At 36.7% G+C, this 10,704-nt stretch overlaps 1 pseudogene; it reads right to left on the bottom strand.

Annotated features, from left to right (window-relative positions):
• Nucleotides 1–9,715: 9,715 nt before the first annotated feature.
• LOC126007459 (uncharacterized) lies at nt 9,716–9,828 on the bottom strand (annotated as a pseudogene).
• Nucleotides 9,829–10,704: the final 876 nt, after the last annotated feature.

The following is a 10,704-nucleotide window of genomic DNA, read 5'->3' on the forward strand; positions in this document are numbered from 1 at the left end:
ATGAGGGAAGGGTATTAGAAATAAAATTTAAGCTGATACTATATTTGACTAGAATTTGGACAGTTATAGAACATAATGAAGAAATATATGTATGTCTGAATATTGAAAACAGGGCCCAATAACTTTAAGAACTTCAGAAGTGCTATGTTTAGGTAATATAAATTTTGAGGCAGTCTTGAGATGACAAATAAATGTCTTTGTGTGCCGGAGTGTGGTGACTCAAATTTAATAGCTATAGATCATCTTTACCTCCTTAAAAATAATAAATTAAATGACCTTAAATTTGTTATATTAGGATGCTGTGTTGACTACATGCCTATATGAAAGCATTATTAGATTTGGGGTAATTTTTATTTGAGCACAAGGACAAAGGAGGAAATCTAAGAAGTATCTATTGGAGGTAGAACAAAACACAAAATTAGCTTCATTAAAATGGTTCTAGTAACTAATTCAAAACATAATGCAGGATAATAAGTAGTGTGATCTAATATTTTAAGATGGACACATTGAATTAAAGAATTAAAGAAGTGATATGAATGAGATAAAATACATATTTTAACTAATTGTATGACACACATGTCATTTTAACAATTATGACTTTTGTGGGGGTTGGGACACACCCAGTGATGCTCAGAAGTTACTCCTCCTTCTATGCTCAGAAATTGGTCCTGGATTGGGGGACCATATGGAATGCCGGGGGATAGAACTGCAGTCCGTCTTAGGTCTTAGGTCAGCAGCGTGCCCTACCATTGCAACACCACTCTGGCCCCAACATTTATAACTTTTTACCAAATTTTAAGCATATTTTTATCTAAAATTAGAAAAGTACAATAGCATAGATAAAATCTAGATAACACATAATGAAAGCAAATTAAATTACCATTCTAGAAGAAATCATGATTTCTAGAAGAAATCAAATACTCATAATATTTCTGTTAAAATAATTGTTAGAATTTGTTGCAAATATATCACACTTTCAGCAAAGTATAGACTAGCAATAATAATGGTAAAACATATTAGAATTTGAACTTTTAAGTATGCTATTGGCTACGCAGAGAAGAAAATAGTGCAAAGTACACACCAAAATATCATTGTGCTGAATCGAAAAAACTACGATAGATATGAATTAAATGGCAACATTTTAAGGGTCTGAGTGATATAGCACAGTGGCGAGGGCATTTGCCTTGCACAATGGAAGACCCGGCTCGATTCTCGGCATACATATTGCTACCAAGCAGCAGCAGGAATGATCTAGAGTGCAGAAACAAGAGTAACCCCTGAGCACCTCCAGATGTGACCAAAAAACTAAAATAATTAAATGGCAACATTTTAAAAGTACATATTTGGTGACCATCTCCCTCTCCAGAAGTATAAATTCTCTTTTTTTGTTCACTCTGAGGACTTCAGGAAACTCCTATCTCTGTCTGCCTGAAACTGTGCTTCTGAACTTCCGAAGGTTTCCTCAGGGGCCTAGGGAGCGCACCCCCAAAAAAACTGCATTTTGAAGCTGGTGAGTGCCTGCATTCTGGGGCTGCGGGATCGCTCTGCCCTGCCATGCCTTTGTTCACTCTGAGGACTTCGGGGAAAACTCCTATCTCTGTCTGCCTGAAACTGTGCTTCTGAACTTCCGAAGGTTTCCTCAGGGGCCTAGGGAGGGCACCCCGAAAAAAACTGCATTTTGAAGCTGGTGAGTGCCTGCATTCTGGGGCTGCGGGATCGCTCTGCCCTGCCCTGCCTTTGTTCACTCTGAGGACTTCAGGAAACTCCTATCTCTGTCTGCCTGAAACTGTGCTTCTGAACTTCCGAAGGTATCCTTAGGGGCCTAGGGGGTGCACCCCTAAAAAACTGCATTTTGAAGCTGGTGAGCAGCTGCATTCTGGGGCTGCAGGATCGCTCTGCCCTGCCCTGCCTTTGTTCACTCTGAGGACTTTCAACTAGAGGCAGCAGAAGCGCTCAGCCGCTTCGTTTCCCTTTGCAGCCACGAACTCTTCCTAATCAATGAACCCCACCACAACATGCAGGAAAAATCACACTACAAGCGTGACAATGGGAAAACTCGCAGGCAAACACCATCCATAGAGAATGAAGACGAAAGCTCAGTTGATCTAATAAATTACAACCACCTGATTAACCTTTCAGATAAGGAGTTTAGAATAGAAATATGGAATATGTTTGTAGAACTCAAAAAGAGCATAGATCGATCTGAAGAGAACACAAAAACAGAAATCAGAAAACTCCAAACTGAAATAACAGATCTGAAAAATACGGTTGCTCAACTGAAAACCACAATGGATAGCCTCGCCAACAGGATATCAGCAGCTGAGGAGAGAATCGGAGTACTGGAAGATGAGATGCAGAAAAGCTCAACACAACAGAAGAAATTGGAAAAGAACCTTAAGACAAATGAACAGGCAATGGAAAATGTACTCAAGGCATGCGAACAGATGAAAATAGAAGTCTTTGATAAACTCAACAGAAACAATATAAGAATCATTGGAGTCCCAGAAACCCAGGAAGGAGATCTCCAAGAAGAATCAACTGTCAAAGACATCATCAAAGAGATACTCCCAGAGTTAAAGACTACATGCAATCAAATACTGCATGCCCGAAGAATACCAGCTAAAAGAGACCCAAAGAAAAACACCCCAAGACATATCCTCATTACAATGACAAATCCCATACATAGGGATAGAATACTGAAAGCAGCAAGATCAAAAAGGGAAATTACATTCAAAGGAGCATCCCTAAGACTTACAGCAGACATGTCACAAGAAACTCTCAAGGCCAGAAGACAGTGGTTGGATATTGTGACAAGATTGAATGAAATGAATGCCTCCCCAAGAATACTGCACCCAGCCCAACTCACATTCAGGTTTGGAGGAAGAATACACAGCTTCATGGATAAACAACAGCTCAGAAACTTCACAGATGATAAACCAGCCTTAAAGGAAAAACTGACAGGTCTACTCTAAGACAAGAGAGACCAACAAACACAGCAAACTTATCTACAAAGATGACATTAAATCCGACGACAATCATCTTCCTCAATGTCAATGGACTAAATTCACCAATTAAAAGACACAGGGTGGCAAAATGGGTCAAAAAGATGAATCCAACCTTCTGCTGCCTACAAGAAACACATCTGAATAGTCAGAACAAACATAGACTCAAAATCAAAGGTTGGAAGAAAATTATCCAAGCAAACAATACCCTGAAAAAAGCTGGGGTGGCCATATTAATATCAGATGACACCAACTTTATACTCAGAAAAGTGGTAAGGGACAAAAATGGACACTATGTACTAATCAAGGGATATGTGCAACAGGAAGAAATCAGACTATTAAACATATATGCACCCAATGAGAGACCAGCAAATTATCTAATGCAATTACTGACAAATCTGAAAGAAGAAATCAATAATAACACAATCATTGTGGGAGACTTCAACACAGCCCTATCAACACTTGATAGGTCAACCAGACTGAAACCCAACAAAAACATACTAGCCCTGAAAAGAGTTATGGAAGAAAGAGGACTAGTAGATATATACAGGACATTCCATCCCAAAAAAACTGGGTACACATTCTTTTCCAATGTACATGGGTCATTCTCCAGAATAGACTACATGCTGACACATAAAACATACCTCCATAAGATCAAAAGGATAGAAATCTTGCAGGCTACCTTTGCTGACCACAAAGCTCTGAATTTAGATGTGAACTACAAAGCCACACAGAATAAAAACTTTAACAATTGGAAATTAAACACCCTGCTACTGAACAACCAGTGGGTCCGAGATGAAATCAAAAAGGAAATCAAAACTTTCCTGGAAACAAATGATAATGAAGACACAAACTGCCAGAATCTATGGGACACAACAAAAACAGTCCTGAGAGGAAAATTTATAGCTCTACAAGCACACATCAGGAAGGAAGAAGGAGCATACCTGAATAACTTAATGTCGCAGCTTAAACAATTAGAAAATGACCAACAGAAGGAACCAAAAATAGGGAGACAGAAGGAAATAATAAAGCTGAAAGGGGAACTCAATGAAGTGGAAAACCAAAAAGCAATCCGAAAGATCAATGAAAGCAGAAGCTGGTTCTTTGAAAAAATGAACAAGATTAATAGACCATTGGCAAAACTCACAAAGAAAGAGAGAGAGAGAAATCTGATAACCCATATTAGAAATGAAAAGGGGGAGATCACAACAGAAATTGCAGAGATCCAAAGGATAATCAAAGGCTACTTTGAGAAACTTTATGCTACAAAACATGAGAACCTAGAAGAAATGGAAAAATTCTTGGACACTTATAACCTTCCACATTTAAGTAAGGAGGATGTAGCATATCTAAACACCCCCATCACTACTGAGGAAATTGAAACTGTAATCAAACATCTACCAAAAAAGAAAAGCCCAGGCCCAGATAGTTTTCCTAATGAATTTTTTCAAATATTTCAAGAGGAGCTACCTACAATCCTAGCCAGACTCTTCCATGAAATTGAAAAAAAGGGAACTCTCCCAAACAGCCTTTATGAAGCCAACATTACCTTGATACCAAAACCAGACAGAAATGCTGCCAAAAAAGAAAATTACAGACCAATATCCCTGATGAATTCTGATGCAAAGATCTTCAACAAAATCCTGGCAAATAGGATCCAATGCATCATCAAGAAGATCATACACTATGACCAAGTAGGCTTCATCCCAGGAATGCAAGGATGGTTTAACATCCGTAAATCTATTAACATCATACACAACATCAACAACAAGAAAAATAAAAATCACATGATCATATCAATAGATGCAGAGAAAGCATTTGATAAGGTCCAACACCCATTCTTGATCAAAACTCTCAGCAAGATGGGAATGGAAGGAACCTTTCTCAATCTAGTTGAAGCCATCTACCACAATCCAATGGCAAATATTATCCTCAATGGAGAAAAACTAAAAGCCTTTCCTCTAAATTCGGGTACAAGACAAGGCTGTCCGCTCTCACCACTCCTCTTCAACATAGTACTGGAAGTTCTTGCAATAGCGATCAGGCAAGAAAAAGATATCAAGGGAATTCAGATAGGAAAGGAAGAAGTCAAGCTCTCATTGTTTGCAGATGACATGATACTCTACTTAGAAAACCCTAAAGACTCTACCAAAAAGCTTCTAGAAACAATAGATTCATATAGCAAGGTGGCAGGCTACAAAATCAACCTACAGAAATCAATGGCCTTTTTATACACCAATAATAATAGGGAAGAGATGGAAGTCAGGAAAGCAATCCCATTCACAATAGTGCCACACAAACTCAAATATCTTGGAGTCAACTTGACCAAAGACTTCAAGGACCTATACAAAGAAAACTATAAAGCTCTGCTCCAAGAAATAAGAGAGGACACACGGAAATGGAAACACTTACCCTGCTCATGGCTTGGCAGGATTAACATCATTAAAATGGCAATACTCCCCAAAGCATTATACAGATTTAATTGATCCCCTTAAAAATACCCATGACATTCTTCAAAGAAGTGGATCAAACACTTATGAAGTTCATCTGGAACAATAAACACCCTCGAATAGCTAAAGCACTCCTAAGGAAAAGGAAAATGGGAGGAATTACTTTCCCCAACTTTAAACTGTACTACAAAGCAATAGTTATTAAAACAGCATGGTATTGGAATAAAAACAGACCCTCAGATCAGTGGAATAGGCTTGAGTTCTCAGAGAACATTCCCCAGGCATACAATTACCTAATTTTTGACAAAGGAGCAAGAAATCCTAAGTGGAGCAGAGAAAATCTCTTCAACAAGTGGTGCTGGCAGAACTGGTTAGTGACTTGCAAAAAAGCGAACATAGACCCCCAGTTAACATCATGTACGAAGGTAAAATCCAAATGGATTAAAGACCTTGATATCAGACCAGATACCATAAGGTATATAGAACAACACGTCGGTAAAACACTCCATGACATTGAGACTAAAGGTACCTTCAAGGAGGAAACTGCACTTTCCAAACAAGTGGAAGCAGAGATTAACAGATGGGAATACATTAAGCTGAGAAGCTTCTGCACCTCAAAAGAAATAGTGCCCAGGATACAAGAGTCACCCACTGAGTGGGAGAAACTATTCACCCAACATCCTTCAGATAAGGGGCTAATATCCAAAATATACAGGGCACTGACAGAACTTTACAAAAAAAAAAAAAACATCTAATCCCATCAAAAAATGGGGAGAAGAAATGAACAGACACTTTGATAAAAAAGAAATACAAATGGCCAAAAGACACATGAAAAATTGCTCCTCGTCACTAATCATCAGAGAGATGCAAATCAAAACAATGATGAGATACCACCTCACACCACAGAGATTGGCGCACAGCACAAAGAATGAGAACAATCAGTGCTGGCGGGGATGTGGAGAGAAAGGAACATTTATCCACTGCTGGTTGGAATGCCATCTAGTACAGCCTCTATGGAAAGCGATATGGAGGTTTCTTCAAAAACTGGAAATTGAGCTCCCATTCGACCCAGCTATTCCACTCCTAGGGATATACACTAGGAGCACAAGAATACAATACAAAAACCTCTTTCTCACACCTATATTTATTGCAGCACTATTCACAATAGCCAGGCTCTGGAAACAACCAAGATGCCCTTCAACAGATGAATGGCTAAAGAAACTGTGGTACATATACACAATGGAATATTATGCAGCCATCAGGAGAGATGAAGTCATGAAATTTTCCTATACATGGATGTACATGGAATCTATCATGCTCAGTGAAATAAGTCAGAGGGAGAGAGAGAGACGCAGAATAGTCTCACTCATCTATGGGTTTTAAGAAAAATAAAAGTCATTTTTGTAACAATCCTCAGAGACAATTAGAGGAGAGCTGGAACACCAGCTCACTCCATGAAGCTCACCACAAGAGTAGTGAGCACAGTTATAACTACACTGAGAACTACCATAATCAAGTGAATGAATGAGGGAACTGGAAAGCCTGTCTGGAGTACAGGTGGGGGTGGGGTGGGATGGAGGGAGATTTGGGACTTTGGTGGCGGGAATGTTGCACTGGTGAAGAGGGGTGATCTTTATATGACTGAAACCTTATCACAATCATTTATGTAATCAAGATATTCAAATAAAGAGAAAAAAAAAGAAAAAGAAACAATGCAAAAAAAAATTTGAATTTACCAAGTCCAAAAAAAAAAAAAAGAAGTATAAATTCTGTAAATCTGAATTGGGTTCGGAAAATTTGTGTTTAATATTCTTTTATACACAATTTTCTTGCAAAGTAGCTACATTATCACAATTTCAAAATCATAAGATATGACTGAAAAGTGTCATATAAAATCAATCTTATGGCAATTAAATTCAGCTGAAAAGAAACATGATATAAAAGTGATCATAGTTGGTTGAATTTATAGCTTATTTGACCTAGTAAATGAACTCACCTCTAGAATACAGAGGGTATGGAGTAATATATCACCATAGCATTTACAATATAAGATTATACTAATAAGATTAATTAGTAGGAAATGTATTTTCAAGTTTGAATGGATATTATTGGCATATAACAGGCAAATATTATCAAGAAATGTATATAAAATTTAAAATTGCTGCTTAATGTAATAAATTTTTAAAAACTTTATCACACCTTAAGATTAAATATATATTGGAAATTAATTTAAAAGTTATTTTTTAACTTAAAATTGGTATTGTACTTGAAGTTTCACAATGGTTACGTGTATAAAAGTAAAGCCTGGACATTAATAGCAGAATGCCCAAGACTCTTACCACTATTCTAGCACGTCATCCTTCATTCCTTCCCTCATTTTCTTCCTCTCCACCATCCCATATTTATTACCACAATCCAGTGCATTCAAAGCCAAAGAATTTTTGTTATCACAAAGTACTCATTTTAAGGATATGAACTGGAAGGGAAGCAACACTTTGATCAATACCAGGTTATAAAACACCAAATGTGTCCCAGTTATTTGTAGAATGTAGTTTCTGTAGTTTAATGTAATTTAAATACATTTTCATACTCTATCCTCATCTTAACTACGTGCACTCTAGTTTAGAATTATTGTATAATTTACAAACAAATTTTCCATCATGCACACCCCATCTTGGACAACAGGATGAAATGTTCTTGGCAACATATACCATTAAATAAAATCACACACCATTTCTTTTAATGAAAAGTTGCATGTATAAAAATACTGCACATATAAAGGAATTTTGGCCTTGAGTCTAAAGTAGTTAATGCCAGTCATTAAAATTAACAGCTGCAGAGAGCTTAAAAAGACCATGCAACTTTTTTTTTGATTGCTGCTTTTTCTATTAGTAAGTTATTTTCAATTAGTAAATTAGATATACGTGGGAACTTTTGTTTAAGACTGAATGGTGATATTTTTCTGGCCACAGGTGGAAACTAGTAGTCTCAGATCCTTGTGATTTAGAACGCAATAGGAAAACTAAATTTTGCCAAGAAAGGATAAAGAATAATTTCATTTAGGAAGAAAATTGTAAACCTTTCTGTGAGGTTAAACTCTGCACTATACACAGCCAATTAGCAGAAGAAACATCAATAGAGTAGTCTTGCAAAATATGGTCATGAAACTCCCACTCTAAACAACACAATAAGGTTCTGAAAATTTATAGGCAAATTATGTAGAGTTAAGGTACACAGTCAAATGAAGTCAATTAATACTATCATTGTAAATCAAGATTATAGCTTGCCATGTAAATAGCAGTTACAATAAACATAAATAACAGCACAAGTGACTCAATTTAGCAAATCACACAGACTATTGTGCTTGGTCAGTGTACTGAACTGTTGAGGAGAAAATGAGCCAATTTAGTACTGGCAAAATGAGATAGCTGGAATGCTAATGCAATATTAAAAAACATCTACTTTGGTGATTAAAAAAAAACTAAAAGTAAACTATAGGAAAATAAATTTAGAAATAGATAGCACAGATCCACAAATAGTTTTGTGAAAATAAGTTCTTGAGGTATAAAATGAAGTGTGTAAGAAATTACATCAAGGCTGGAGAAATAGAATAGCTGGTGGGTAAGTGTGCTTGCCGTGCACACAGCCAACATACGTATGGTCCACAGAAACCATTGGTAAGAGTAATTCCTAAGGGAAGATCTAAGAGTAACCCCTGAGCATCATTGAGTGTAGATCCTCACTCAAAATAACATAAAATAAAATTTAAAAATATTTTAAACCAAAAAATATCACATCATACCCTGAAAACTTAGCTTTTTTTTTTTTTTTTTTTTTTTTTTTGAGGGAGAGGTTTGGGTCACACCTGGCAGCACTCAGGGGTTACTCCTGGCTCTATGCTCAGAAATCACTACTGGCAGGCTCAGGGGACTATATGGGATGCCGGGATTCGACCCACGGACCTGCATGAAAGGCAAATGCCTTACCTCCATGCTATATCTCCAGCCCAAAATTATTTTTTTTCCCTAGTGGTTCTGAGATGGATGTGGCAGAGAGCCTAGGGTGGATAAGTAACTTTAGATTAATCTAATTTCAAAGCATTGTCAATGAAATTCACATGATCTGTCACAACTTCTCCCTCTAAAATTTGGAATATATGCATTGAACATAACTCATAAGTTTTAGACAGCAATATAAGTTATTGGATATTACAAGGTACATAGCATGTAGTAAACTGTTTATGTTTTTTTTAGTTTTATTATTTTAAATATGGAACGCTTCACGAATTTGTATGTCATCCTTGCCCAGGGGCCATGCTAATCTCCTCTTCTCTATATCGTTCCAATTTTAGTATATGTGCTGCCGAAAACGAGCACTAGTTTATATATATATATATATATATATATATATATATATATATATATATATATATATATAAATTTAATAAGTAGCTAAAAAGATTATGCAATGACTAGTCTAGATAAAACTGACAATATTAGGGGGCAGAGCGGTGGCACAGGCCATAAGATGTCTGCCTTACGTGCGCTAGGCTAGGACGGACCCTGGTTCTATCCCCCCAGCGTCCCATATAGTCTCCCAAGCCAGGAACGATTTCTGAGTACATTGCCAGGAGTAACCCTTGATCACCAGGTGTGATGAAAACCAAAAAAAAAACCAAAAATAAATAAAAAAAATAAACCTAACAATATATCCTGCTAGTTAATATAGATTTGCTTCCTAAGTATTTGCTTAGGGAAAGAAATCTATTTTAATACTTTTTATTTAATTGCACCAGTATTATTTCAAAGTTATTGATAGTTGAATTTCAGTTATGTAGTGTTTTAACATCAATCCCATCATCAGTGTCAACTCCCATCACCAATGCTCCCATACTACATCATGCCCCATCTCTTATCTGCAATCTTGGCAAGCACATTACAAAGTTTATTGGTTGCAGTTTTGATCTCATGTTTCCATTGTTGTTTGAGTTTGTACTTTGGATATATAGCTTTACCACTTTTCCACATAACCAGTTTAATCATCCTGTTATTTTATATACCACATATTATCCTTTATTTGTGTTTCTTCTTCTGGCATACCTTACTCAATATGATATCTTCTAACGCAAACTAGGTGGCATAAAATTACATTTCATTATTCCTTTCAGATGCATGGTATTCTACTGTATATAGGTATATGTACCACATCTTCATTCGTCTGTCATTGAAATCCTAGGTTTACTTTATAGTTAT

The sequence above is a fragment of the Suncus etruscus genome, chromosome 4, assembly GCF_024139225.1.
Source record: "Suncus etruscus isolate mSunEtr1 chromosome 4, mSunEtr1.pri.cur, whole genome shotgun sequence".
NCBI lineage: Eukaryota > Metazoa > Chordata > Mammalia > Eulipotyphla > Soricidae > Suncus > Suncus etruscus.